The sequence below is a fragment of the Herpailurus yagouaroundi genome, unplaced genomic scaffold (assembly GCF_014898765.1).
Source record: "Herpailurus yagouaroundi ecotype Mexico unplaced genomic scaffold, PumYag 198, whole genome shotgun sequence".
Taxonomy (NCBI): Eukaryota; Metazoa; Chordata; class Mammalia; order Carnivora; family Felidae; genus Herpailurus; species Herpailurus yagouaroundi.
In genome coordinates this window covers 25654208-25674077 of record NW_024412429.1, presented here as the reverse complement: position 1 = coordinate 25674077, position 19870 = coordinate 25654208, and the positions used below count along the sequence as shown (strand labels likewise).

At 34.2% G+C, this 19870-nt stretch overlaps 1 long non-coding RNA gene across 3 annotated transcripts in view; it reads right to left on the bottom strand.

Moving 5' to 3' along the window:
- LOC121013379 (uncharacterized) overlaps positions 1-13890 on the bottom strand; it is a 141451-nt gene extending 127561 nt beyond the window's left edge. For all 3 annotated transcript variants that reach the window (XR_005782672.1, XR_005782674.1, XR_005782673.1), the window contains exons 1-2: positions 13773-13890; positions 12677-12809 (exon numbers count right to left, since the gene is read on the bottom strand). This is a non-coding gene — a long non-coding RNA (uncharacterized LOC121013379). The remainder of the gene's footprint in view (positions 1-12676; positions 12810-13772) is intronic.
- Between the last annotated feature and the right edge of the window lie 5980 nt (positions 13891-19870).

The following is a 19870-nucleotide window of genomic DNA, read 5'->3' as shown; positions in this document are numbered from 1 at the left end:
TAAGATTAAATTTTAAATTAAAATATTTTTCCAAGATAGCATATAATCTAAAGATCTCTTGCAAGTTTATTTTTCTGTATAAAAGAATTAATCAAACAAGGATTACTTATTAACCCTTTCAGACTCTACCCTAGCTTCTGAAAAATGAAAACATAAATAAATGCATATAAAATTAATGAATAAAAATTTGAACAAGACTGTGGCTTTCCCACCAGAGAGCTCATATTTTAGGTAGACAAGACGTTAAAAGGACGACTTTAAATGAAACAGAGTAGGTGTTATGTTAAAGACATTACCCAGGAGCTGAAGACACAAATACCTGGGAATGATTATTCCTACCTAGACCCTCCATTAAAGGCTTTCTTCAGGAAAACATGGGGAGACCGAGCCAACATGGGAGAATTGGTAGTTAATCACACAAAGAATTAGATATTGTTTGAAGACACAAGTAGCCATATTAACAGAGGCGTAATGTATTAGTTTCCTATTGCTGTTATAACAAATTAGTGCCAGTTTATTGTGTTAAAACAATACCAGTTTATTTCTTAAAGCTCAAAAGCTCTGAAAGTCAGAAATTAGAAAGTCATAAATTAGAGGCACCTGGATGGCTCAGTTGGTTAAGTGTCCAACAGTTGATTTTGACTCAGGTCATGATTTCATGGTTGATGGAATTGAACCCTGTGTCAGGCTCTGTGCAGAGCCTGCTTGGGTTTCTCTCTTTCCTTCTCTCTCTGTCCTCCTTGCTCATGCTGACTCGTGTGCGCACGCTCTCTCGCTCTCTCTCTCAAAAATAAATAAATAAACATTAAAAAAAGAGGTCATAAATTAGTTGCTCTGAGCTAAAGTCAAGGTGGTGTCAGGGCTGGTTCCTCCTGGAAGCTCTGAGAGAAGAAATAAGAGTCAGTAACCACTACAAGTTCAAAGATACATGTCATTGAGTCGGGGGGAGGAGCAAAGCATAGGAGACATGAGAATCCTACAGAAGATGCCTTTTTAAAGAATATCTTCACTTTCATAAGGGACTAGAACACAATATATGCACAGTTTGGATTGATAACTGAGCTATACAATCATATAGTCATATATTGAATCTCAATGACTCTTAGGTTCACATGTTTGGTTTTGTGGTATACTTTTAACTAAGAAGATTCAATTGGACTTAAAATATAAATGATGTTCCTGCCAGATGGGAGCTAAATTATATCATGAGTAGCTGAACAAAGGAACTCTCACATAGAGAAATATGTTTGGAAGGTTGAGTCATCACATGGCATACAGCCCATGTAACATGGGCTTACAGAGCTCAACATCAGTGTTATTCTACTTATTTAGTTCTGTTTGCTTACTGTGAGAACTACTTCAGTTAAAAAAAAATAATTTGCCACATTAAATTACTATGTTTATTTTGAATTGCTTTAATTTTGCCCATTTGCTTTTGGCAAAGTTACATAAAGGATAAATAAGAATATCATATACTGATTCATGTTCGTATCTTTCAATAATGCCATAGTAAAGTGATTAGTCTCTATTTGGCTTTCATGAGATTTTTTTTTCTTTCAAAAGTGATTTCTTATTTAAGTTCGAAGAAATTTAGAATGTTAAATGTTTATATCAGAAAAAAAAAAGACCTCAAAACAATAGCCTAGGTTTCCATTTTAAGAAACTAGGGAAAAGAAATCAAAATATACCCAAACAGAAGGGAGAAAATATAGAAGAAAATAGGAATTAAGAAAATAAAATCCAAAACCTGACAGGTCTTTATTCAGCCCTGTCGCTTATAATCTCTAAGACCTTGGGCAAGGTACTTAACCTCTTCATGCTTCAATTTCCCCATCTGCAAAACAGAGTGAATAATAGCACCTACCTCACGGGGCTATTATAAGAATTAAGAGAAAAGTTCTGTGAAACTTAAGAAACTTAGAAATGAAAAGTGATTAGAACAATTCTTGGCACGTAATACGCTAGATCAAAGCAGGGTTACATATAGTCCAGTTTGCCCAGGTATTCTCAGTTTAGAATTTATTATGATTTTTTAATTTAATAATAAAAATAATAAAATTATTTAATAATAAAGTAATAAAATTTAAAAATAATAAAATTATTTAATTTAAAATAAAATAATAAAATTTTATTTATTAATAAAATAATAAAATTATTTAATAATAAAATAATAAAAATAAAAATTTAATAATAATAATAAAATAATATAATAGTTATATTAATAATCGCCTCAAAGGAAGCTACTTCTGCCATGGCCTTATCTAGGACTCTGAAAGACGCGTTCACTTTTACATGTGGAAGAACACCAGTGATCCATATCTGTTTCGTTTTCAGTGAGGAGCAACTAACATTTTCCTCCTCAACAACAACATATGGCGTGCTCTCTGGTAAAGCAAAGTATTAGACAATGCTGCATCTCTAAGCTGCTTGGGATACCAGTTAGGTGTATTGTGGTCCATAACAAATCCTATCAGATATAGTAAAATGCGAGTTGTAGAGATCAATAGAAACCTTAAAATTATAAGCTACAGATAATAAGATATGTGTGGGAAGTAAAGACTGAGCCATGTTCTCTTAAAATATTAAAGTGTAGAATAAACCCCTTGCTATCACAGTATTACCACAAATATAGATTGAAAAATTCTTAACAAGATATTAGTAAGGCAAATGCAAGCATTGCATAGAAAATAATAATACATCATGCTGAAGCCTTACAAATTTGGTTTAACGTTTTAAAAATAAATTCATATATTATATCATTTAATGATTATCTTCATAGATGCAGAAAAATATTTGTCAAAATCAACATCCAATCGTAATAAATCAGTTATCAGCTTAACAATAGAGGGAAATTCCTTAATGTTGCAAAGATATTTACAAAAATACATGTATTTGTAATGTAAAAGCAGTGAAACATTCACAAACTACACAAAGTGGTTAGATCTCATCATTCTAATGAGTACTATGTGAGATCCTATATTAGTGGCCAGAAACTAATGTCAAGAAAAACAAATAAAAATAAAATAGAATAGAGTAATTATGTTAAGATCTCATTATCTATGAAGGAAAAACTAAAGAAATTACTGATAAGTTATCATACAGAATTAGAAAATTTTAGCAAATTTTTCACAGCCCTGGGATACAAAGTCAAAGTGCACAAACCATCTTCATTCATACACACTTGTCTCAATCAGGTGGAAAACAAAATTGTTAAAACAACATATGAGATAAAAAGTGTAGCTCTCATTTCCACCATAAGTTATTTATGCATCCAAATCAATTTCCTTTAAAGTCCCCGCAAAATTACTTGCCTTGTTTGTTTTTTGTGTTATTTTTATGTATGAAACTTAAGAGGATGAGTCTATATTGATACAGAAGAATAGCCAAACACTCCTAAAGAAGAAAAATAACCAGAGGTAGGTGGGGTAGAATTTGTCCTACCAGTTGTCAGGAATTATTATAAAGCTATTTTGAATAACACAAGGTAGTATTGTGTTAAAGTCTTCACAGGTAGAAATATCAAACACACGAACAGAGGTATACATATGTGGACATTTGATTTCTAATAGTATTTCACTAGAAAAGAATAGACTTTTCAACAAATTCTACTGGCACAATTTGGTTATCTATATGGAGAAAATATAACATTGATTCCCTGACTGACACCATATACATATTAATGACTGAAAGATAAAAATAATAATATTGTAGATGACAATTTAGGATGATATCTTTATGACCTTAAATAGAATATAATTCGTTAAACCTAAACTCACTGATAATTTCAACTCCATTTGGTTTCAACCACCACAGAGTGAACAGAGAAGCCCCAAACTAGGAGAAAATATATGCGACACACAGAAGTGAGCAGTACCAGAATGAATGAATAGCACACATAAATCAGGTGAAAAGACACAATCTGATAAAAAGGAGAAAATGTATGAACAAGTACTGCACATAATAGGAATTCCAAAGGACCAAGAAACATGTGGGAAGATTTCCAATTTGATTTTTAATCAGAAACATGAAAATTCATCGTGTGATTCACCGTTTTATGCCTGCTAGACCGGCAATATGCCTGAAGAGTCTGGCAATATCAAGTATTGGTGAGGATATGAAGCAACGAAAGCCTTTAGGAACAGCTGTTGTAAATGGGGATCAGTGGGCCACTTTGAGAAAAGAATTCATTATCAGATGGGACATTTGCGGATGTTCATAGTCTACAATCCAACAATGCCACTCCCGTACAGGGTCACCAGGACACTAGTGGAAGAACATTCTCAGTAACACTCAGAATGGCAAATATTGGAATGCAATAAAAATGCTCATCAATATTACAATGAAAAACATATTAGGCTAAAGTAATAGAAGAAATAGATATGCATGCATGCAATTATGTAGATGAATATTGGGAGCAGAATGATTAAGGAAAAAAGCCAACTGTGGCGGAACACGCCTTCACAATTCCCTTGTATGCAGGAAAGAATTCAAAAACATTAAGCAGCATTTTGCTTCGAATACACATTTTGTGGTTACAGTACACGAAAAATAGAAGGAAATATTGAAAATATAGTTCTGGTTACTGAGAAAGAAAGGATGAGACAGGTAAGGATACGTGGAACTACAGTGGTGAGGCTCTCATTTTTCTCTTTAACATTGACCTCACTACCATGTCGATAGGTGTTCGTCCCGTCAGTATTTTTTTATACCCTACAGCACATACTTTAAACTATTACTCTGAATATACTCACTATTTCATAAATAGGAAAAAAGTATTCCGGGGGGCGCCTAGGTGGCTCAGTCGGTTAAGTGTCGGACTTCCCCATGTCAGGTCATGATCTCATGGGTTCGTGGGTTCGAGCTTGGTCGGGCTCTGTGCTGAGAGCTGGGAGCCTGGAAACTGCTTTGGATTCTGTGTCTTCCTCTCTCCCCTTCCCCCACTTGTGCTCTGTCTCTTCTCAAAAATAGATATTAAAAAATTAAAAATAAAAGTATTCCTAACATCTATTTTAAGCTTTAAAAGAAAATAGTATACCTTTCAATAAGCTGCCATTGAGATGCAAATTTTTGTAATTTCTTGTCTGTTCAGGTTTCTTGGATGTGTGAATCTCATTTGACTTTCACATACCCCTGATGGAGCTCAGAGCATATCTACGGCATTGTGTTTATTTTAACAGTGTCAAACAATTAAAAAAAAAAATTCTTCACAGACAGTGTTCTTTTATTTAGTAATTTATTCATCTGTCAAGTATGTACTATTTTAAGTCTCTTCTGTATGTTAAGCATGAGGAAGGCTATTACCCTCTCACTGTTTACAATTTTAGCAGCAAAGATAAGACTAGTCTAAAGACAGCTCTTTTGCAAAGCAGTAAGAGAGGAGAGCTGCCCAAGGAGCAAAAATGCAGGTGCTTTAAGAAATGAAAGGTGGAAGAATGATTTCTGGGTAATCCTGCAGCTGTTTCAATACTATAGCTGCGAGGGGAACTTCACATGCAAATTTCTAAGGTTGGAATCAAGAACTTGGAAGAAAGTCTCAGGAAATAAATTGGAATGTCATAATAAGGATATGAGTGCAAGCGAGACTTCCTTTAAACAACAGCTGTCAGATTCTCTCTGGTGAAGCAAAATACTGCCTGAGACAGATGGGGTGGCGACCATCATCTTATGTGTACTTAGATTTAAATAGGCAATCTGACCCTATCTAACTATGCAGGCTTCAGGAGTGTGTTGTAAGGTCAGGCACACAACATGCTACATAGTGTACCTACAGGGATAAGGTGGCAAAGTTGTGCGTATTTGTGCATGTGTTTGTGTGGTAAGTAAAAGTATGGAAGTATGTACAAATATGGAATGGGAATGGGGATCCCTTCACAATAAGTAAATAAAACGGACAGCAAGGAGTATTCAATACACTAAGCTAAAAAATATTCTACTGGTCTAGTCTCCTCCTTGGGGAGGTCAAGCATTACCCCAACTTTAAGAATCATGCTCAAGTAGGGGCACATGGGTGGCTGAGTCAATTGAGTGTCCAGCTTCGGGTCCAGTCATGATTTTGCTGTTTGTGGGTTTGAGCCCCGCGATGGGCTCTGGGTTGACAGCTCAGAGCCTGGAGTCTGCTTCAGATTCCCTGTCTCCCTCTCTTTCTTTCTGCCCCTCCCCCACTTGTGCTCTCCCTCTCTCTAAAAAATAAATAAACATTTTTTTTTAAAGAATCATGACTAAGTAATTGATTCCTTTATGTAGGCATCAAATCCTAAACATTTGTCTGATCTTTAGATCTTCATTTCAAATTTCTTGCTGGACATCTGCACATGGTTTACCAATAAACACTTCACACTCGATATGTGCAAACCGATTCTTCATCTGGCCTTCTATTTGGCTCCCGCTCATCTTTTTAAAATTAATGTTTATGTCACTTTCTCAATTCTTCATCCTTATAACCTACAAAGATATCTGCAGTAACTACTTTTCACTCACCACTTAGGGCCAATTGCTAAATTAAGTGGTTTGTCTCTATAAAATCTTCATTCATCTCATCCTTGGCATTTTCATTGACATTGCATGGATCTGTGTACTCATGATTTTTATCAATGGATGTACAGTTTCCCATTTTTCTATTCCCTCTATCTTCCCACCCAATCTCCTTTACAATACCTCACAATATTTTGTCTAAAAAGCAAACACAACTATATTTTACTCCTGCAGAAAATCCTACAATAACAGTTTTTTGCTCTCAAGGTAAAGACCCTATCCTTCCTCTTACACTCAAGGCCATCCAAATATGGCCCACTCTACATTTCCTTTTGTCAGGTTTTCTTTTCTCTAGTCCAACTGGTCAATTTGGTAGTATGAAAAATAGTCAATATTTGCCTCCTCTGATTCTGTGCATGTTCCTTCTACATGGAATCCCCTCACTCCATATTTATCTATCAAAGTTCTATCAGGCCTCAAGTCTACCAGATAGAAAGGGCTTTTAGTTTGCTCAACCATAACTTCTCTGTCTCTTAATATTTTTTGTATGTCTTGTTAGCCACTTAGTTATTCTGGTCTTCCAAATTATTTACTTATCTTCTTCTTGTGCTAAATTTTAAGCTACTTGTGCTCAGAAACTTTGTCATTAATACCATAAAAATCATTACAGAACCTACATATATCAAGTAAAAACTGAAACACAGCAGCTGAAAAGACAAATAAGATAGTCCTACAGGCACGTGTGCCATCAGTATATGTATCATCTCAGCAGAAGGCAGAGTATAGGTATAGGTACACTATTTTGCTTACTTTAAGTTGATAGTATCAGTGAGGCCGTGAACTTCTCTTTTAGAGTAGGATTAAATTTCTGTAAATATTTCTCCCCCAAAATTTTGATATTTCTTGATTATTTAAAATATTTCTCTGTCCCTCTGTCTCTCTCTTCTCTGACACATACTCGTGTATATCTTTATTGTTATTAGGTATAATGTCCAATATCACACATATAGCATGATCCTGAGAGAAAAGTGCATTAATAGCACACCTATGTGCCTTAATTAAAGAAGTGAAATTATTATCTAACAACGGATATTGAATTTGAGGGACGGGACCCAGAAGAGGTTCCCAGTCAACAGCACTAAGTCATTTGACTTGCCTATTTCACTCCCAATGATGTCGCCTGTCCGGTCTACTGAGTTTCCTTTAATCTCTTGCAGAGAGAAGAAACTATTGTTTATTCTGTTTTTCCCCGTTATTCCTGAAATGAGCATACACATATGTTAAAAACATTTATGGACTGGGACACCTGGGTAGCTAAGTCAGTAAGGCGTCTAACTCTTGATTTTAGCTCAGGTAATGGTCCCAAGGTGGGGCAACTGCGCCTTGCATTGGGTTCCAGGCTAAGCGTGGAGCCTGCAAAAAAAACAAAAACAAAACAAAAACAAAACAAAACAAAAACAAACAAAGCAAAGCAAAACAAATTTATGGACTTTTAATACTACTAATTATGAAAAATGAGAGACAACAGGTAACAAAAAAAATCAAATATTGGTCTACATTGAAAGGCAAAAATAATTAGGAATCTCTTTCCCAGGGGCTTTTCAATTTTATTAGTCTATGGGCTTTTTCATATTGAAAAAATACAAAACTAAATGCTCTTTACTTCCAAGTGTTATTAAAATTTTATTATATTACTTAAATATATATAAATAAAACTTATTTTACTTATAGCTTGAAACATGATTAAACCACATTTTCAAATAAAATATTAAAACTTCCCACAAACCAATAAAATTCAAATTAACAAAATTAATTTAATATGGAATATATTTTAAGATATTAAAAAACGTAATTACCAATGGATTTAAAAGTATAAAATGGCATGTTTTCACTTTTCTCATTTTTATGTTGAGCATGCTGCAACATTATTTGAGTTAAAATTGTACCATTGCTCGTTTTTTTTTTGCCTTTAAAAAAAAAACTAATAATCTTAACTATCAGGGAATTATTCTGAAGATTCAGTTAATCCAATCATGCTCATAAAATACAATAAAAATAATTTGAAGTGTGAAGTCCTTTATTACATATTTAGTGTCATAATTACTTGTATAAAAATAAAATCTAACAACGCATCTGCTCATGTAATGATTATGATATCAACTGCTACGGGTTCTGTTGAGTTCTGAAGAGTTTAAAGTCTGTGTGCCATTTGATGACTTAATTTCCCCACTACTCTTCCTTATGTAAGTGATTGTAAAATCTTTATTTATACAGCTTGCCATGAGGTAATTTGTCTTTTCCTTGGGGCCAATGAAAATGTAAACTCCAGAATTGCAATAAAGTAGCAGAACATGGTCATAAGTTGACCATACACACGGTCTGTGATATGCTTACATATATTTCAAGATTACCAAAACAAGAGCAGAAAATTCACAAATATTCATAAATTGAGCAAGTAAATCTCTAGAAATAATAAGTGTAGTAATTCCTTCCTTCAGAACCACTCCTTGGCATTTCCTCATTTTCTTAGTCTTATTTGGATAAATATATTTATACATTTAAATTTATATATGTGTGGGGGCGCCTGGGTGGCGCAGTCGGTTAAGCGTCCGACTTCAGCCAGGTCACGATCTCCCGGTCCGGGAGTTCGAGCCCCGCATCAGGCTCTGGGCTGATGGCTCAGAGCCTGGAGCCTGTTTCCGATTCTGTGTCTCCCTCTCTCTCTGCCCCTCCCCCGTTCATGCTCTGTCTCTCTCTGTCCCAAAAATAAATAAACGTTGAAAAAAAAATAATACATTTATATATGTGTAAAATGCTAAGCCATTTAGGATTTCTCCAGATTCAAATGTTATTTATAGCACAAGGCAGATCCAAATTAAAATGAGAACTTTTCTGTTTTACACAGGAAGTCTCTACTTAGGTAATTTCCTAATAGTGACACAGTCCAAAGTGAGCTAAATATATCTTAAATATTTGAAGGAAATATTGATTTGGGGAAGAAAAATGAAACACGAGACTTGTGGAAGAGATGGATCCATCTGTTGGTTAATTGACAAATAATTAATTCAGCCAGTAAAGGGTGACAGAATATCTATCATACAACAATTCTGAAGCAATTTTGTCACCATATAGCTTTATCTACTTTGATTTCAGTTCTCTGGAAATGTTACCACAAAAAGTAAGCAAGTAGGGCTCTACATTCTATAATTCTATTTGTTATATTTGCATTGTTTTCCTCTCTTTTCAATAAACTTCACAGTCTTTAAATATATGTGTATGTATACATAATCATGTATAAAATATATTTCATTTCTGTTCAAACTATATCATGATATACGAGCCTATGATTCTCCTATTGTTTGCAATATATTAAGTTTGGTATTATAGTATATTTTACACATTTTCCAGACAAAAATAAAATGTAATGCATTATTATATATAATGGAAATTCTCAGGTTCTGAGGTTGCAAGAGGAAGAAGTGTCTGAAATAAGGCACAGAGAAACAATCCCAAAATTCATAGCCAAGTAAAAGAACAGAACTGTAATAAAGTTAAAGGGAAAGTAAACTCTTATTATTATTCTTATCAGGTAATTCCTGCAAGCAAAACATTTTTAAATTAGCAATGGAAAAGGATGGCCACAATTCAGATCATTCTCTCCAAAACATGTTTAATTCAGGCTCTTGGAGTTCCTTTGTTTCTAAGAAAATGAGCTTCTGATTTAATAATTGGGGGGGAAAATGGTATTAACTATATGTTCAGTGTAACTCCACACTCATAAAGCAAAAGGCATTAAAAGTAGGACTTTAGTAGAATTAGTTAATATCTAATGAAAACATAAAAGCAACCCATTTATTCAGTTCTGAAATGTAATCAATTTTTAGATGATAAGAACAAATTTCATCTTGGAGACCCGACAATTTAGTGAAATACGTACCTACTTACTTTAGCTGTTTTGTTTTGTTTTGTTTTGTTTTGTTCCTGATAAAATAACATGAAAAATAAAACACATCTTTGGTATAGTTAAAAAGAACACCACAGACTCAAAATGGCGCCTTTTAGGTTAAGGTCCCAAGTCAGTAAACCAAGACTTAATACCTAAACTAACTGCAGTTTCAAACCCCTAGAAATGTAACCTTTAGTCAGCTCAACATGGGAATTTCCTTGTCAGCAGTAGGAAATTTACTGAGAAATCCCTTCTGCTCCCTTTAGGAAGGTGACCTGCCTAAAACAATGGATTATTTGCTGATCTATTTTTTCTACTCCCTTTCTGCCTTTAAAAACCGTAGCCCTTTGGAGCTCCCCTCTACTTGTTAGATGGCATGCTGCCAGATTCATGAATCAATTAATAAAGTCAATTAGATCTTTTAAAATTTACTCAGTTGAATTTTTATTATTTAACAGTATTTACAAACTTTGTTACTAACACATGGCTGACCTTACAGTATAGATTAAGTTCTTTACCAAATAGCTTCTTAAAAGCAAGCTTTTTTTAGATTATGTTGCAAGTCTCTCATTGGGCAGTGGGGCCGAGAGAAAGGACCGTTCTGTATAATAGGAAATCAATCTGTTTTACTGAAGTTTCACTCTCCAGATGAGTTTGATTGTTGATGTTCTCTTTGTGACCACCATTTTATACCTTGCTGCTCTTGATACAGCCTTTTAAGGTCTAGGCTATTACCTTAAAATTTGCCTGCCATCTTTCCTCAGTTATCCATTTTTCTTGATTTTCTTTACTGAAAAAATTTTTTTCAGTATTTATTGACTGAAAATATCTCTCAGAGTTAAATATGGCCTATAAGATTAATGGCATATGTGAATTCACAGGCATGTGGCATATATAATGTCAAATGTGAAAAACATTTTCACAGATTACATGAAACTTTAAGAAAAAAATAAGTGAGTATTCAATTCAATCCATTGTTATAAAAATGGGATTATTCTCTCCCCTTTGCTCCAAGGAAACATTACTTCAAGTACACAACTCGATTTCAAGACATTTGTCAACTTTGCAAACTGTTCAACAGTCAGTAGTATTTCCCTCCCCTAAACTGACTACGTGTAGGCCTCAAGGACATAATGTAGACAGTTAAATGTATTGTTATAAAAAAGGAGGATTTAGCAATTTCCCAATAAATGTAATCAGGTAGTGAAATCAAACTATATAACTCATACTAATATCTGCTTTATTTTATTTTTTTAATTTTTTCCATGTTTATTTATTTATTTAGAAAGACAAACATAGAGAACAGGACAGGGGCAGAGAGAGAAAGAGAGAGACAGTCCCATTCAGACTCCATACCATCAGCACAGAGCCTGATGGCAGGCTTGAACCCAGAAACCATGAAATCATGACCTGGGCCGAAACCAAGAGTCGGCCGCTTAACTGACTGAGCCACCCAGGAGCCCCTCTGCTTTATTTTAGATTGAGTAAGTTATGTTGTTTGGCCATCTGCTTTGGTAAAATTAAACAGATAATAATAATCTCCTCTCTTTTTTTCAAACTGTGAAAACCATAGTCCAAATAAAATGAATCAACACACTGAACGTTAAAATAAGGTTTATGTCCTGTCGTCAATCAGCAACTCAGGGCATCAATCGATTTTTGACAAACATATGTATTATAAGAATGTTTATTTTCCTACCTAGTTCAAGAGCAACAGGCCCTGTCCCTAGGAGTCCATTTTACTATTAATAATTAAACAGACTTACATAAGCTATTAAAACTACAAATAATTACAGTTGATTATGCCTTCTTTTACCCAAAAACAGGTTCAGTCACTGCAAGCCAAGATATTGAAATAAGCTAATTATATTTTTTTCTTTTCTTTCTTTTTTTTTTTTTTTTTTGCAATGACGAATTTTGCATCTCTATGACCCAAATCACCTTACTGTACAGATCAGTGTTGTTAACAGATCAAAGGATTTTTTTAAAGGCAATTTTAGCAATGCTTGCAGCACCTACTAAGTTTGGTAGTAACTAATCATATTCTAGTTTGAAAGATAAGCAATGCCACTTGTAGAGCTAAAAGAGACTATCTGCTAATCTCTGTAAGAAACATAACTGCCTCGTTTCATTTAGTTAACTCTTCAGCACTCTGCATCATCCTGTCTAAATATGAGGCCTGGAGAACTTTTTGAAAAAAAAAATATATAAACCCAACACAACATTTTAATGCTTACTGAACTCAGCCAGTCTAAGTACCTTTGTGAGTCCAAGAAGCTGGTGAGCTCCAGCTGCCATTATCTCCAGCACCAGGTCCTGGGGCACTGGCATCCTCCAAGGGAACAGATGTCAAAGGAGATGAGCAGTTGAAGAAACAAACCATTTTACTTCTCTGTTAAAAAAACAAACAAACAAACAAAAACTGAAGAGTTTCCATTTTAAATATTACCCCTGTCCTTTTGTATTTATTTTTAAAATTTATTTATTTATGTTTTGAGAGAGAGAGAGAGAGTGAGAAGTGAAGGGGCAAAGAGAGAGGGAGAGAGCCCTAAAGCAGGCTCTGCACTACCAGCATGGAGCCTGATGCAGGGCTGGAACCTTAAGGGCTGAACCTTAAGATCATGACCTTGAGCTGAAAACAAGAGTCAGGTGGTTAACTGAGCCACCCAGGTACCTGAATACTTCCCCTATATTTTTAGAATGATGAGTCTTTTTACTCCTATCGTTGAATTAATTTCCAGAATGGAATTTCTTTGAGGAGCAGTCATTGTGAAAATCATTAGTAAAACAAATGTATATCATCAGAAGTTTAACAACTAAGGAAAATGAGGTACATGTCCCTTCTCAAACTTGAGTTCAAAGATTATTTGGTTCACTGGATAATTTGAGCTTTAAAATATCTGATACTTTGAAAAGTTAGATCAATATCCAAATTTGCTTTACATTTCTAATAACATATTGAATCAAATGTAGCTTTTGTTGGTTACCAGCTGAGTAACTATGGTCAAATTATGTGTCTTGAGTCTCAGTTTTACGATCTGTAAAATAGGGCTCAAAATACTCCTTACTTGAAAAAGATGTTGTAAAGATGAAATACAACTACACGAGAAAATGTTATATAGAGGGCTAGCATCTAGCCCATGCTAGGTAAACTGTAGGATATTACAAAACAATTTCTATTTAACCTACATTTTCAAAATCATAGCAGGAGCTATCATTAAGATAAGATTTGCTTTCTATTTAAAGACTTAAAAAAAAAAAAATGTCACCACTCAGCTGGGACAGCCAACCAAAGAGGAAGAGAGAGAGAGACAGAGACAAAACAAATAAGTCAAACAGGTGTGACAAATCCTACCAATATACTTTGCTCCAGACTGGTGGCCACTTGGAAGTCTGAGTCCAACACTTTATTTCACAAAGAGTTTTTAAAATGTGCACGACCAATAGATTTTCCAACCACTTCAATTTGCACACAACCTATTTACAAAAGGCCGGAGAGAAAAGAGTTAGAAGTAGTCTTTTATTAAAGCTAAAAATAGCAACTAATAAAATATTAACCAGAACAAATCTGTACTAAATGCAAACAGTAATCTTTCAGTAACACAGGCAGCTTTCCATGAAAAGGGAAGTCAAGCAGAAAAGGAAAATTCATGAAAATCAACAATATGTACTCCCAAGATCCTCTATAACAACATATTATAAGTTGGCAGAAATCTTCCTTTTCCATATTGTAAATTCATTCTATCTTGAGTTCATGTATGCAGTTTAACAATAAGTTGAAAGCCAAATGTCTCATGAAGAAGTTATTTTCCTTCCTTTTTAAGACAAATATTGCATTTTGAGAATTTTTAAGGGTTTTTTTTGTTGTTGTTAAGATATATAACATATAAGATGATGTATGAAATTAAAGCTAGTCTCTCCTTTGTGCTTGTTACAAACTAGGCCTTTTATCTATATCATCTTTAATTCTCCTAACTCAATAAAACAGTTACTTTTTTTAATCATTTATTTTAATACATCACAGCTGAGTAACCTAAGGCTCAGAAAAACTCTACCTCAAAACATGTTAAAAAATAAAATACACAGGATGAGGACATAATATTTATAACAATAAAATATACACTGATTTCAATATGTGTTCCTGTTTTCACTCAGGAAATGTAAGTTTTCTCGTTTGCTTTTGTCCATCATTGGTCAAAACAAAAACATTACAAGTCTTTATAAATCTGGGTAATGATAGAGTAACTTTTCTAAATAATTGCAAAAAAAAAAAACACACAAAACCCATGAAATTGGTCTTCTGATATTTTCTGAAGAATGTTAATTACTTCATAATAATTTCACTCTATCTTATTTATATAATAATATACTCTTTATGGATTACACAGTGCCCAAAAAGAAGAAAATCATAATGACTCTAAATTCAATAACCAGCCACATTACCAATTTTCTATATCAAAAATGTGTTTCATAATGTTTTGTAATCTGATCTTTAAAAATTAACAATGTGTCATGTACATTTTCTATGTCAGTATGTATTCTAAATGAATAGTTTTCACATTTTAGAGGTAAAATTCATTCTTCAAAGAAATCTGAAGGAGAACTGTAATAGATATAACCAGGGAGGGGTGGTTATATCTATTGGGTGGCTCAGTGGGTTAAGCGTCCAACTTCGGCTCAGGTCATGATCTCATGGTTAGTGGGATCTAGCCCCACGTCGGGCTCTGTGCTGACAGCTCGGAGCCTGGAGCCTGTTTCGGATTCTGTGTCTCCCTCTCTCTCTCCCCTCCCCCACTCATGCTCTGTCTCTCTGTCTCTGTCTCTGCCTCTCTCTCTCAAAAACAAATAAACATTGAAAAAAACTTAAAACACAAACAAAAAAAAGATGTCACCATGGATATACACCTGATCTCACTGAAAGGAAGAAGAGAAGCAATTTGCCTAACTTTGCTACTACTCATTGGCACCTCCCTCCCCACCATGGCAACCTGAGGATCCTCAGTGGACTTGGGCTTCCATGGAGACTTCTTTGAAAACTCTCCTTCTGCATCATTTTGTTTAATGATAAATTATGATTCCATCCGATTGGATTTTCTTAAATAATTTTGACACACCAAAACCATTAGGGGGACTCAGGAAAATAAAAATGGTAATGAAAATCACTATTATAACAGAGAAAAATAACTCATGTTTATTCATGACTTAAATAATCAATTAATGACTAAAGCATTCCTATACAATAAGCATGAAGAGATTGTGGGGTAGAAGCATTGTAATTCCTGAGAGGAAGGAAAAAGCCTTACATGTTGCCTGGAGGAACTTTCTGGACCTTAAAACAGGAAGGGGAAAGTCAAGCAAAGCACAGTGTTTTCACTGAGTTGAGAAGACAGTAACTGAAGTTTCAGAATGCTGTTATAGCTGGAATTTATGGACCAGAGTAGGAAACTAGACAGAGAAAAAGTTCTAGAAATCTGCAGGCAGATCTTTTGCTACAAACCTAACCTCCACATGCCCAGGCAAGCTACATCAGGCTGAACAAGAAACAACTATTGGAGGTCTGCAAGCTGAGCAGTTCCTAGAGACAATATTGGTGGCTGAGAGATATTTGAGATCACCCGCCAAAGTGAAGCTATCTTGTTGAACACCCAGCTTCCAGTAAAGGACCTACCAGAAAAAAACTTCACTTGTCTCATAATGGCTATTCTAGACTCACCAGCACAAAACTTAAAAACAAGGGTCAAAAGAACAAAGTTGATTCTTAATGTAACTTCTGCCTGCCTAAATAAACTTTAACACTCATTAAGTTAGAGAACAGAATCCAGATGCTAAACAATCTAAACATCAGTATTTTTTTTTTGTTTAGAATCTAACCAAAAAATAACTAAACATGCAAAGAAGCAGGGAAATGTGACCAATAAATAGGAGATAATAAATCTCAGTAATGTAAGAGACAATGGGATTAGCATTCAAGGACTTTAAATTATACAATTTTGACTTCTTTTCATGTTTATTTATTTTGAGAAAGAGACAGAGCACAAGCGGGGATGGGCAGAGAGAGACACAGAATCCGAAGCAGGCTCCAGGCTCTGAGCTACCAACACAGAGCAGGACGCGGACCCGAAACCACCAACTGTGAGATCATGACCTGAACTGAAGTCAGAGGCTTAACTGAGACATCTAGGAGCCCCAATACAATTTTGAAAAAAGATGCACAAAGTCCGATACATTTTAATACATGATTTCTTTTTTTTTTTAATTTTTTAAATGTTTTTATTTATTTTTGAGACAGAGAGAGACAGAGCATTAGCAGGGAGGGGCAGAGAGATGGGGAGACACAGATCCGAAGTAGGCTTCAGGCTCTGAGCTGTCAGCACAGAGCCTGATGAGGGGTTCAAACTCACGGAGTGTGAGATCATGATCTGAGAGGAAGTCGGACGCTCAACCAACTGAGCCACCCGGGCGCCCCTATGATTTCAAGATTTACTATGGTGACGGTGTTAATCAATACAGTATAATTGTCATGAGGATAGATAAGTAGATTAATGCAACAGAGCAAAGGATTCAGAAATATGCTCACATAGAATAGTCAATTGATTTTTAAAGGCAGGTGTCGAAATAAGTCATTAAAGAAAGGCTGGCCTTTCAACAAATGGTGATAGAAGAAATGGATTTCTTTTTGGTGAAAGAATGAAATTTGACCCTTAAAGGATAACATACCCCAAATTAACTCAAAATATAGAAACTAAAACTTATAGACAAAACAAAAGCAAATCTTGAGATATACCTCCTTGAGGTATCTTTTTTAAACAGGACACTGATAACATAAACAATAAAGAACAATCTGATAAATTGGATTTCCCTAAAAGCAAACATTTCTGTTCTTTGAAGGACACAATTAATTAAATAAAACGGCAAGTCTGAGACTATGATTAAATATAAAAAATATATATTTAACAAAAGTCTTATATTGAAATATATATGAAGAATATTTAGAATTTAATGGGAAGATAGCAAATAAACCATTTATTTAAAAATATGGAAAATAGTGAAGGGACATCTTATGAAGTAAGATAAATGAACAGCCAACGTGCATATGTAATGGGACGTATAAAGTAAAAACTAAATGAGGTATAACACACACTTACTAAATTAAATAAAATTTAACAGACTCAGTAAATATGTGGAGCAACTCAAACTTCCAAAAGTTGCTGGCCAAAGGGTAAAAAGGTGTGACCATTTGGAAAACATTTTGGTATTTTCTTATAAAACTGAACATGCACATACTATACATTCAACAAATCTAACTGTAAACACTTACCCAATAGGCTTTTTAAAGATAGGATTACAAAAAAACTTGTATACCAATGGTCACAGTGACTTTATTCACAATAGCCTCAAACTAGAAACTACCCAAATATTCACCATTTATTTAATGAATGGGTCAAAATATGATATATCTAATAAAGGGAATATCCCTTAGCATTAAAAGGAAACACAACATAGACGAATGTCACAAACTATATGCTTAGTGAAAGATGTAAGACATAAAATGGTACCTATGGTATAATCCTATCTACATGAAATGGATACAGAAGGAAACCAACCACTAGTAACAGAAAGATTATTGGTCAATTTTTGAAGCAGATATGGAGTATAGGAATTAAGTGTAAATAGGTATGAGAGAATATTTTGGGTGCTGCAAATAGTATATAGGTTAATGGTAAAGATTACTTTGGTCTCAATTATTTGTCAGTATTTACTGAACTGGACACTAAAGATAAGTACGTTTTCTTATAGGTAAATCAGACTTGAATAAGTTGTTAAAAATACAAAAATTCGGAGAATATTTTCTGTGCTATAAAAGATATATAATAAAGAAATTATTTCTTTCTTGAAAACCTGATAGAATCACAGGGAAAACATATGGACTTAGGGAACCCCGTGGAGGTGGTTGCTTTTTATACCCTTTGATTTTTCTCTAATAGACATATTTTCCTCCTTTACAAATATTTTGTAAAGTTATATTTTCTAGACAATCAGCTATTTCTTTTTGAGTTTCTTGTTTATTTATAAGCTAACCAAAAAGGTGTCTTATTCTTTAAAAATTATTTTTGTCACCCATAAATATTTTCCTCTTCTCATTTCTAGCATTTCATAACCTGGTTTTTAAAACTATTTTTTTATGAAATGGACTGCAGAGAATGAGTTCCTGAACTCATTCTCAATTTTCAATTAAGATCACACATTTTTGGGGCGCCTGGGTGGCTCTGTCGGTTGAGTGTCCGACTTCAGCTCAGGTGATGATCTCATGGTCTGTGATTTGAGCCCCTTGTCGGCTCTGTGCTGACACCTCGGAGGGTGGAGCCTGCTTTGGATTCTGTGTTGCCCTCTCTCTCTGACCCTCCCCCGTTCATGCTCTGTCTCTCTCTGTCTCCAAAATAAATAAACATTAAAAGAAATTTTTAAAAAGATTATACATTTTTGATTCAGAGGATCGAAGCGCAATGCCTGGGTTTCCTCACTTGCAAATAGTCCTCAACCTCATCACTGTTGGGTTTTACTAATAAATATGACTAACTAATTGGACATCTTTTTTCACCTGAGGGTGTGGAAGCAAATTCACACCATTCCCATAAATTACTTTTATGCTTCCTTAGTTTTTGTTTTTTCAGTATTCCAGACACATGGTAGATATTGATTACAGATCATTATTTCTATATTCTCGAATCTTTTTTTTACTTTCCAATTGGTTTCTCTAAACCTATGAGACAAAAAACTCCCTAAAACTTGTTTTTAATCATTACAACCCCATCAAAGGCTCTAATCTGTCCATGAGGACCCAAGAGGCCTACAATCTATACATGGCTATTTATATCTCCATATTACTAATTTTATTATATAATCAAAGAATCTCCATGAATAGACTAGCATATACTCCTCCTCAGATTGATTATGTGTTGACTACGATGCCAGGTATCACTGAAAAATTATTTTTTTTGTTATTTTTCTTTAAAGAAACAACTTTAATTTGTAATTCCCATGACATTTGATACTGATAGTCTCCATAACAAAGTGCAAGCTAAAATTTTTTATCTCTTCTTTTAGTTCACAATACCTCTCTCTGATTCTATCTCAATATAATAAAGCTTCACTCTTCTTTGTTAAAGAAAATTACTCATTTTAGATTACAAAAATAGAGCTTTAGAAAGGAGGTGTGAGTATCCATAATCTCTGGTTTCAGTGTGATAAGAGCTTGATTTTTTTAATGAATAAATAATGCAGTTAAAGACAGTTACAATGGGGTAGCCATCTCTGTCCTGTGAAAAGACCTCTTTCAAGGGCCAGCAGCAAACAGGTAGTATCCCATTATAAAGATTTTATAAACAAAAACTGTCAAAAAGAAGGCAGCTGGATTGCATGTCAAATATATATATATATATATATATATATATA